The sequence below is a fragment of the Maniola hyperantus genome, chromosome 5 (assembly GCF_902806685.2).
Source record: "Maniola hyperantus chromosome 5, iAphHyp1.2, whole genome shotgun sequence".
Lineage (NCBI taxonomy): Eukaryota > Metazoa > Arthropoda > Insecta > Lepidoptera > Nymphalidae > Maniola > Maniola hyperantus.
Genome location: NC_048540.1, coordinates 10,959,749 through 10,971,390, shown reverse-complemented (window position 1 = coordinate 10,971,390; position 11,642 = coordinate 10,959,749).

Below are 11,642 nucleotides of genomic sequence, written 5' to 3'. Positions count from 1 at the left end.
AAGGAAGACCTAGAAGTCGGCGGATAGAAGGAGTGAAGAGGATATGAGGGTTTTAGGAGTTTGGAGCTGGAAGCTGCTTCTGACCGACAAAACTAGTAAAGCGAGTGGTCGCCGGCAGTGTGAACAGTCAGAGAACAACTTTTGATATATTCTCTTTCGTTTACACGGAATGTACATTTATTGTGCGTTTCTTGGGAGAGAAAATCGCCGATAGTTAATCGTTTTCTCGCCGGCGGTCGGACCACTGCCTTAAACAGTAGAAATTTTCTCAGATGATGTATTTCTGTTGCCGCTATAACAACAAATACTAAAATACAGAATATTATCTGACTACAGAATAGCATCTGCTGATAAAGTTGGCAAAGAGCCACCTGCTATTGAGGTATAACTTAGGCATTTACGATCTTCAACAGAGCTAATAGATACAGAGCTGACGGCAGAAATAATTACATCGTTACTTCACGTGTCAGAAATTGAAATTAAAGAAGCGTCAAAACCACTAAAATCAACTTATGGCAACTTATGGCTTAATACTGCACCAATAAGTAAATAAAAAAAAATCGTCAAGTACGTGTTGGACTCGCACATAAAAGGTTTTGTACCATCGTACAAGACCCTATTATTTTTTATTTATTTTATGGTATTTTAATTTTTTTTTATGTATTTGCTGTTGTAGCGACAACTTGTTGTTGACAAGTTGTTATACGGATAGGAGGCTTAGTACTAGTCCCGTTGGCACCCTTCAGTTACGGAACCCTAAAAATGAAATACTGGACTCGTGTCTGGAATTTTTTCCAGTAATGTTTCTTAAGTAGAGTCCCACATAAATCGCGTCTCCGGACTTCTATGTCTCTTTGTCAATGAGTTATAATTTTATTTTTGAGTTTGACGTTTGAGTTGCCTTGGAATTTGTTTTACGTACATATTATTATGAACTCAAATCAACATACTTAATATTTAAAAACACCAGAAACAAGCAAACCATTAATTAATTGTGTTTTTACTTTGTTCTGACTGTTTACTGTTTCTACTTTTTGAACAATTTTTTTTTTCGTACAATCAGTGATCTTGATCTTGCCTTTTCTTCTCGCTTCGTTTCCTCAACGTAAAAATTTTAGCGACGACGATGGCCTAATCTTACGTATTGAAATTGCCACCAACTCTCTTGCTATGACTACGTATGTACCCTACTCTACTATGCAGATTACTTTAAGCAATTTACTTTAAATATTAATTACTTTTGCCGGCTTCATTTTAATAATAGACTCGAGATACTTTAAGCTATCTTTGTGATTTTATTATTTCAATAGAAATTCAAGAAATTCTTAATTTGGCTGTGCTTGATTTTTTGATATCAATATTTCATAAATTGTAATTTCAAATAATGTCTTTGATGAAAAACAATTTCAATAGGTATAGGTTTTGGAGTTATGTCCGTTTTTAAAACAATTAAATATCACTTGCATTAACGGTAAAGTAAAACATCGTGACAAAACATGCATTCCTGAGGGTTCTCTATGGTTTCAAAGGTCTGTGAAGTCTGCCTATACGCATTGGGCCAACGTGGCAGACTATGGCCTAAGCCCTCCTCACTCTGAGAGGAGAACCCGCTCAGTAATAGGCTGGTAATGGGTTGATCATGATGATATGACGAGTCAACCGCCTGCAATCTCACCATTGTGATTTGGGACGAAGCAGTATTTAGATGGAAGCAATAAGTAACCTGGAAGAGGTGGCAAATCAGTTCTCATGCAGTTTCATAACAGAACTCTAATTCACTTTGAGGTGGAAACTAGCCGCGGTCCAAAGCCACCCAAAAAATAATTTTGTATAGAAACAGGCTTACTTTGCGGAAGTCCATGATATACAAGTAACCAAAAGCTCAATTCGCTATAATCCCCTGAAACAGACAAATCTGTATGGCGCAACATGTAGCACGCAATATGCACCACACGTCCTCCCACTGCTAAACTTGTAGGAAAAGCCAGCCACTAAGCAAGCAATAGGAACCACCGCCATGCAACACCACAAAAACCCCCAAAACACACTCTTCACTTTTCGATCTGACACTATAGCGATATAAATAGCGAATTATTGGGCTTTTCGTTCCTTGTAGGTACACCAAACAATTAAATACGAGTAATTACGTACTCGTTATTAATTCTGAGAAGCTAGAGTGGTAGCCTAGTGGTTAGGACGTCCGCCTTCCAATCAGAGGTCGGGGGTTCGATCCCGGGCACGCACCTCTAATTTTTCGGAGTTAAGCGCGTTTTTAAGTACCTATAGTTAAAATATCACTTGCTTTAACGGTGAAGGAAAACATCGTGAGGAAACCCATGCAGGTTTCCTGAGAGTTCTCCATAATGTTCTCAAAGGTGTGTGAAGTCTGCCAATCCGCACTTGGCCAGCGTGGTAGACTATGGCCAAAACCCTTCTCACTCTGAGAGCAGACCTGTGCTCTGTAGTGAGCCGGTGATGGGTTGATCATGATGATGATCATGACGTACTCGTAACTATTTTAAATCAATAATGTAATCTCTATCATAACGAACATGTTAATTGATCGTAGGAACGTACCTACAGAGTTATTATATTTGCGAAGGAGATAATTGCCGTGATGTAGATAGTTAGTCAAACAATTTGTAACATTGTACAAACTTAATCAAATTCGCGCCGCTTGAATGTGTGCGATTTATTGGCTGCTATCAGATTGGGGCCAGTGTAAATCTAAATATATAAAAGGAAAAGGTGACTGACTGACTGACTGACTGATCTATCAACGCACAGCTCAACTAGTGGACGTATCGAACTGAATTTTGGCATGCAGATAGCTATTATGACGTAGGCGCCCACTAAGAAAGGATTTTTGAAAATTCAACCCCTAAGGGGGTAAAATAGGGGTTTGAAATTTTTGTGGTCCACGCGGACGAAGTTGCGAGCATAAGCTAGTTTACAAATAAGGTGAATTGTTGTCCACGCGGACGAAGTCGCGAGCATAAGGTAGTTATTATATGAAGGTACTCAGTATTACTTCGTACACAAGAATGATACCTAGATATGTTTTATACTAAAATCTTCCCTAAATGTGGATTATGGTAGTGAAAAAACAAATCTAAATCAGTTTCTTGGTCTTTGAGATAACTGCAAACATACATATACACATTACACATACATAATAAGTATGTATACTCCAAGAAGGCGTTAGTTAAAAATAAGACTTCAAAGTTCAAATCCATAGATATAATATGTACCTATGTACTACTATTATTCAAAGTCAACCAGGTAAAATGTCAACATTCACAAAGTATTTAAATGTGCTGTAGACCACTATGAAAACCACACGTCCTAGCAAAATGTCTTCACCATGTACCTAGGTAGTCACGTACATGGTATATAACATCTGGGATATTCGTAGGAACATCTAAATTGCTAGCAGTCAGATAATAAACGGACCGAAACCATTTAGTTGGGATTTATGAAACTACTTTCTGTAAAGTTATACGACACTTGATACGTATTAAATAGAGAAGCAATAATTTAGTTTTGTATGACTTCTACTTAAGTTACTTCTTTTGAAACTTAGGTATAAACTGCACCTACAGTCCAGTATAAGAATACTTAAGTAAAATCTACTAGTTTATATTCTGCGGCTTCTACCGTGTCTATACGAGATAAGCTAATAAAATTAATTTCCTGTGATAGGAAGACATTTTCCCGCAGTAAAAATTTTACAAATTCTACCTCCAACCAGATTCTAGAAACTATTTCTTAAAAGACAATTATCAAACTTTCTGGCGTATCGGTACATACATAGGTATATGGATTCGTTACTTTTATAAACTAGAAACAAATACAAAACCGGCCAAGTGCGAGTCGGACTCGCGCACTGAGGGTTCCGTACTACAATCGTATTAATTTATCGACAATTCAAAAACTATGATGCATAAAAATAAAAATAAATCTGTTGTAGAAGACCTTTCATATGATATAGTTATCTTACTTCGAAAATTGAAAATACTCATTATTAGTTCATGACCACAATTTTTTTTTTGTGTGATGTGACCACAAATTCACGGTTTTCAGATTTTTCCCTACCTACCTGCCAAATTTCATAGTTCTAGGTCAACGGGAAGTACCCTGTAGGTTTCTTGACAGACCGACAGACAGAAAGACAAACACAACAAAGTGATCCTATAAGGGTTCCGTTTTTCCTTTTGAGGTACGGAACCCAAAAAAGCATAATAAACTGTGAAAGTCTGGGAAAAAACATTGTTTTAACAACAACATGGTCTAGCTTTAGGACGTAGGTACAAAATTCGAGAAAGTTTGTATCTACAACAAGCAATACAAAAAATTCCCAGCTTAATTACTTCGTCGTCTAGTTTCGTAGGGCCGACTTGAATTTCAAACCAGCCACTAACTATGTATTGTCCAGGACCGGTCAAGGTGGCAATCGGTGTATGGGGCGGGGGGACGCCGCGCACACCGACTCGTCACCCGCGCTCGCACGCAGCGGGTTAGCGCGGGATCTGTGCGGGTGTGCGGGGCGTTCCCTCCCCGATTGCCATCTCGACATGTCGCGTACTATACATCGGAGCCGATCAGTTGCACAGCAACCAAGCCCGTACAATTGATTAACTCGGGTAAACTTCGATTAGCTTGAAGCAAGAGATGCTTTATCTTAAACGTAGTAGATACTAGGTCCCTAGTAGGTACTGTCTTATATTTTTAATCAGACTCAATATTTATTTACTTGGTTAGAATCTGAATTCATTGATTATTAAAGAGGCACTAAAGGCACTGTATGCTTGACCAGTATCACACCTGATAGAAAGTGATGATGTGGCCTAAGATGGAACGCGTTTATTTAGACGATGCATGCCTATTCACTCGTATTGTATGCCGAAATACTGCCAATTCTTTTCTCGTCTATCCTACATCGTTACCGCGAAACGGAGACGTATACTTTAGTGATGTAACGAATGCGAATGCAAATATCTGCTGCCAACATTGCGAATGCGAATATTCAGTTTTTGTTTAAATTTGGCGCCATTTGTCTAAGTATGGCTTGGTGACCTTAGCGGCAGTCCCGTTACCAAATGATAAAGAGAAGACCGATAATGTGATTACGAGGTTAAGCTACTTTTTATTACATTAAAAACATAAGAAATTAATGGATTTTGTTTTATTAGCCAATTATTACATCAAAAAAAAATTATTTTCGCAAAACATTCGCAGTAATTTCGCATTTAGTATACTTACTTCGATCTTTTAATTGTTACTACTCAAAGTGACTCAAAGTAAAGAACAAACACCTAGTTTTATGTATTAGGTCGAACCAAACTATATTATAAATGTAATTAAAAATAAGTAATTTTAGATAAATAGGTACAATATTTATAGACACAGACAGCTGACTGATTTCATACATCAAAAAGAATATATCTGAACCCTAAAAACAATTAAAGCTAAACACTTTTTATTCAAAGAGCTCTTAAGACTTAATTCGAATTCCGATCGTCCACATTTCCCGAAGGCTAGAGGGGCAAAAACATGCCAATACACAAGCCAAGGGTAACAGTATTTAATTATATCATCAATACAAGGGTCCTTGGTCAGTGGTCTGCCAAAGTGATGTATTGACTTTCTTTACAAATAATGTCTCTCGAACAGAACAAGAGGGAAATCAGAAATACCTATTTCGAAACTTATTTTCCACTGTCTGGGCACTAATAGGATATTTTAAATGATTTTTAAATATCCATACTAATATTATAAATGCGAAAGTGTGTCTGTCTGTCTGCTAGCTTTTCACTCATGTCATAGAGCAAGGCTCTCTAAACTAGCTCCAAACTGTGGCCCACGGGCCAAAACGGGTATGGTGAAAGTGCATAATATTTTCAGCCCGTCATAGTTTAAATTACTTTGTATTTATAACATTACATCTTATTCATTAATTGATTATCAAAGTCAAAGTCAAATGATTTATTCAGAATAGGTAATAAATAACTCTTTTTGATGGTCTGGATTTGTAAGATATAGTGGTGATAATTATTACGCAAACTTAAAACTAAAGCTAAGAGGGTTTCAAACGCGCCCATCATGATCATGATTATCATCATGATCAACCCATGACCAGCACACTACAGAACACGGGTCTCCTCTCAGAATGAGAAGGGTTTGTGGCGATAGTCTACCACGCTGGCCAAGGCTAGCAATTTTATTCATTACATTGTATTTATAATATAGGGAAGTCATCCAAAACAATAAGCTAGGCCTTTGGACTTAGTAGCCCTTGGACTTATTCCAAGGACTACTAAGTCCAAAGGCCTAGAAACTTGGACTTAGTAGTCCTTGGAATAAGTATGTCCATTAGGCTAAAAAGTTCGGAGACCTCTTGTGACCGGGTAGGCCGTCACAGGTAGAAAATGAAAGACTAGGGTCGTGGATCGTCTAAGTAGCATTTATTTTACACAAGACAACGTTACGCTCTGTCATAGAGATTCAAGGCTCTGTTGGTACCTACTGAAAAATGTGTAGCATGCAACCCAATTCGTAATAAACCTACCTACAATGTAAAAATGATAAACAGAAACATTTTGTGTTAAAATAAATTGTATCTTAAAGAGAAATGTACCAAGATTTAAACTGTTAACTGCCTAAGTTATACAATATATTAGCAGATGGCGCTCGGCCAAGTTCGCTAGCAGGTGCTGCATCGTGCTCTAAGGTGCTGGCGAAAATGTCCTCTGGAGCCCGGACTTTTGGCGACTGCTTTTAATATAACCTTGTACGTTTAAAAAGGATTAAACATAGAAGAACGAATACATCTTTAATAGTTCTAGTGCTTGGTGTATTTTGGATCTTGTTTAACTGCCCGATCTCAACTGTTTCAGCTGAGCTGTTAGCCTCAGTAGGTGTAGGACAAGTAACTATGCATCCAAAAACTGTAAATGTAATTTAGGAGAATTGTAAATTGCGCACTTTTATTGGATCGACTAGCTTATGCTCGCGACTTCATCCGCGTGGACTACACAAATTTCAAACCCCTATTTTACCCCCTTAGGGGTTGAATTTTCAAAAATTCTTTCTTAGCGGATGTCTACGCCATAATAGCTATCTGCATGCTAAATTTCAGCCCGATCCGTCTAGTAGTTTGAGCTGTGTAATGATAGATCAGTCAGTCAGTCAGTTATTCAGTCAGTCAGTTAGTAAGTCAGTCAGCTTTTCCTTTGATATATTTATACCTGTCTGTACGAGGAGTACATAGCAGCCGTGACCAATGATTGAATCACTCCCACTCCAATGCATTCGCTTCCTATCAATGAAAATGCTCCCCTATGGCATGCATTTTAGAAATTTCCACATAAGCTGTGAAATTACCGTCCAACACCCCCTTCCAAAAACTTTCTCTATTGTCCTGCCTGTATTCGTCCAGTAAAAATTATGGTTTCTTGTAGGTAAGCGGGCATTGCGGGCTATGACATGTGTTTAAGAAAACGCCTGCAGTCTGAATGCGTTTTCTATCAACAAATGGATAGCATTTGTATAGATTCGTTACAATTAATACAAACCTTGAAATTATTTAGTATCAATCAATAAAAAATAAGTTGGTTTACCAAGATATTAAAAATTATAAGCCCTAGAAATGTTTTTTTATTTTAATTTTATTGTCAATCAATGATCTAATAAGAATATGGATTCTGTTACTATTAAAGACAGTATAAGTCCCGCAAATTGTTAATGCGTGTGGCCGCCATTTTAGTGACGTCGGCACTAGACTGAAGTTTCAAGCTGATGTGACGTCAAAATGGCGTCATTTCGATGTTAATGAGGCATGGTTCCAGCGCAATAGCAATTTGCGGGACTTATAATGTATGCTGCCAACCATGCCAACGCTGTGTAAATAATTAATCTTGACTAAAACTCTTCCAACCTCATCAATAGTAGAGTCAACTGCAAATAGGATTAAGTAGTTGGAACTGTCTCTCGGACACCTGGGTAATTTCATAACTTTACAAGTTTCTACTACGTTAGAGCTGCCATAATTCCTGAAATGACGACCGGGACATCCATCCAAATGCATACTGATACTGTAATTATTCAAGACCAGAAGACAAGAAAACCCCCCACTAGGTGGACGAATGACATCAGACGAGTCGCAGGGAGCCGCTGGATTCAGGCGGCGCAAGACCGTAGCGTGTGGAAGTCCCTATAAGAGACCTATGTCCAGCAGTAGACGTCTATCGGTTGATGATAATGACTGTAAATTCGAAAGTGTCAGTTGGTCTGTCTACACTTGGAAATGGCTTTTATCCAGGAATATTAAAGAGTTCCCACGTGATTTAAAAAACTAAATCCATGTGGACGAAGTTGCAGGCATTAACCAAAGTAAAATAAAAGCACGAGCGAAGTGAGCGCGAAATTTGCGGCAGCGCGGTGCAGTGGACAAACGCCCTAACTGCCAAACCGGGACAACTAACTTACTGACCGGGACACTGGGACACCGGGACACAAGTTTCAAACCGGGACTTGTCCCGGTGTACCGGGACGTCTGGCAGCCCTATATATACCTACTACATGTAAGATCGCCATGTTGTCGTTTTCATTTGCGGACAGTTTCTCACTGTAAACTGCAAACTTTATTTTCAGAGACTTATTTAAAGTTGAACGTAGTTTTCTAGTTTTTAACCAAGTCCTAACTTTTAAAATTATGTGTCTACGTGGTCTACAGAATGTTACAATTTGATTTTAAGAATTTATTACTTGCCCGGCATGTGTTAAAATGCGATTCTTGCACCACCGTACAGTGTACGTCAAGAGTAGGTGCTAATGTTAGAACCTATCCGCAAGTTTCAACAACAACTGTCCAAAGCTTTAACTCAATCGGATAAACAATGTGCAATTGTATAAGTAACGAATAGACAGACAAACAGGCAGTCAATTGATTAAAAATTTTATATTTTACTATGATATTCCAGATGAAATTTGGTACACAGTTAGCTTACGTCCCAGGAAATAAAAGGACATATGCTATTTTTTATCCCGTAAAATCCATACTTATATTATAAATGCGAAAGTTTGTCTGTCTGTCTGTCTGTCTGTCTTTCTGGCTGTCTGTCAGCTAGCTTTTCATGGCCTAACAGTTCAACCGATTTTGATGAAATTTAGTACAGAGTTAGCTTACAATCCGGGAAAGGACATAGGCTACTTTTTATCCCGGAAAATCCCAGAAAATCCATACTGATATTATAGCGAAAGTGTGTCTGTCTGTCTGTCTGTCTGTCTGCTAGCTTTTCACGGCCCACAGTTCAACCGGTTTTTATGAAATTTGGTACAGTTAGCTTACATTCCGAGAAATGTAGAGGCTACTTTTTATCTCAGAAAATCAAAGAGTTCCCACGGGATTTTACAAAACCTAATTCTACGCGGACGAAGTCGCAGGCATCATCTAGTTATCAATAAATTAATCATAACCGTACTTAATCAATGGGTTAGAATTAGATTTCGTGGTTACCCTATAGTATAACGCTAAACATGCAATTAATATTACAGCGCTATTTACCTCGGAAGTAGTTTCTTACCACTAAACTACGTACTAATGTTTAGCACGCTGCCAGGAGTTTGATGAAAACGCATGTTTTGCCCCAGTTTCCTACTCTTAATCATTATAATAATCAAGATAACTAAACATTTATTATGAAAGCACAAAATAGTCACGTCTTAATCATCATCTTTAATGCTGTAGCTGCCTTTAATTGGATTTTTATGTATGACCTGGCACCTAGGATTTGGACAACGTAATTTTTTTTAGTATTAAATAAAACTCAGCCTTTCACCGACCCACTACTGAGAACGTGTCTCTTCTCAGAATGAGAAGAGCTTAGGTCATAGTCCAACACGCTGACCAAATCGACCCTGCATAGAGTCCTTGACTTTACACACCTTACTCAGAATATTATGGAGAACTCTTAGGCATACAAGTTTGCTCACGATGTTTTCCTTCGCCGTTAAAGCTTACAAATATTTAATTAAAACGCACATAGCTCCTAACAAAATATTATAATTAATTAACCCCTAAAATCTTTTAGCACTCAAGTTTAACGCCCCAATGACTCTTGACTTCAAAGTTTCAAAGTAATTTAAGCGACGCGCTAACTTTGCGTGTTGCACGTCCATAAAAAAATCGTAATTAATAACCACAACGCCAGTCGTTTATGCTAATTTAAGGTATTTTTCTTCCATACTAATGCGCGTCTTTGAGTTCAATGCGCCAGAAAGTCCACTTTGCAATTTCAGTGGCTCTAAGATGTTATCTCTATCAATTATGGGCCATAAAACGTAATGACTTCATCGTAAATCTTGACTTTACACGACACAATTTTACTCAGTGTTGAATAATTTAGGTCAAATCGCTTTAAGTATTATTGCCTATTGGCCCCATAAAATTGAGCCCTATAAAATTGAGCTCCATAAATTCATTGAAAACTCGTAATTATACACATTATATGTTGGCAAATTGATAGTTTTCTATTTACCTACAATTCTATTCTGTTCACTGTAAGAGATTATTATAATTTTGTCCATTTTGGGTTGTTGGTTTGACAGTGACAAAATGTGGATGGAAAGGATGGCCGGACGGAAAGGTGTCGGCATTCGGTGCGAGATACGATATATGTATGCGACACCCCGCACAGTCCCCCACGCTAATCTGAGTGCGGGTGACGTGCGGGTGACGTACGGGTGTGTGGGGCGTCCCCCCGCCTCATACCCCGATTACCATCTCGACCTTTCGCAGACTATTGGTATAGGCTCAAGGTCCATTGGTGCAGAGTGAAAAGCTGAAAACGATGTGAGTCGAGTCTCTGCGCCGCTGAATATTTTGACTCGGCAGTCTGCGCCAAATTTCAGTGTCTTGAACTTTAATAATGTTGCAAAAATTAAAAATGCCAAACTTAATTTTTAACTTTATTACATTACCCCTTCAACAGTTACACTAATAACAACACTTATCAAATATTTATCACTATACTGCCCTCTTAAATAACATACTATATCTAAAAGTATGGACACTTAAAAGTTTAACATAAAAGATACAAATACTGAACAAAGAGTATTTGAAACTTTAAGATTGTATAGAGCTACTACTCAAGCATCAATTATTGGACTATGAATAAAACCTAGATGTATCTTTACCTACTTTGACAATTATTATAAACATGATATTATTATGCAAGACTCATTTTCATTGGTAGATACCTCGGTCAGGTGAGGTAAAGACTAGTAAATTAGTTATAGTAGGATTTAACTTATTAGGAGATAAGAAAATTATCACTGTTCACGTTGCAATGTCATAATATTTTTAATTTTTGGTACAAACAAACATAATTGACTTACCTGCGTGGAATCCTTACTCACTTTTTCGCGTTAAAAAACCCAGTCGATACACATCATGCAGGGACACCCCGCAGACGGCGTAACAACGTTTGATGGAATTAATCAATTGCCGCATGCTGAAAGCATTGATTTCTACTCGGTGGGTACTTCCTAACTATCGACGACTGACTGACTTACCTAATTACTTACTTACGTAAATTGTACTTAAGCCTTATAGCTTGCGTTTTAGAAATCCCCTCACCCGA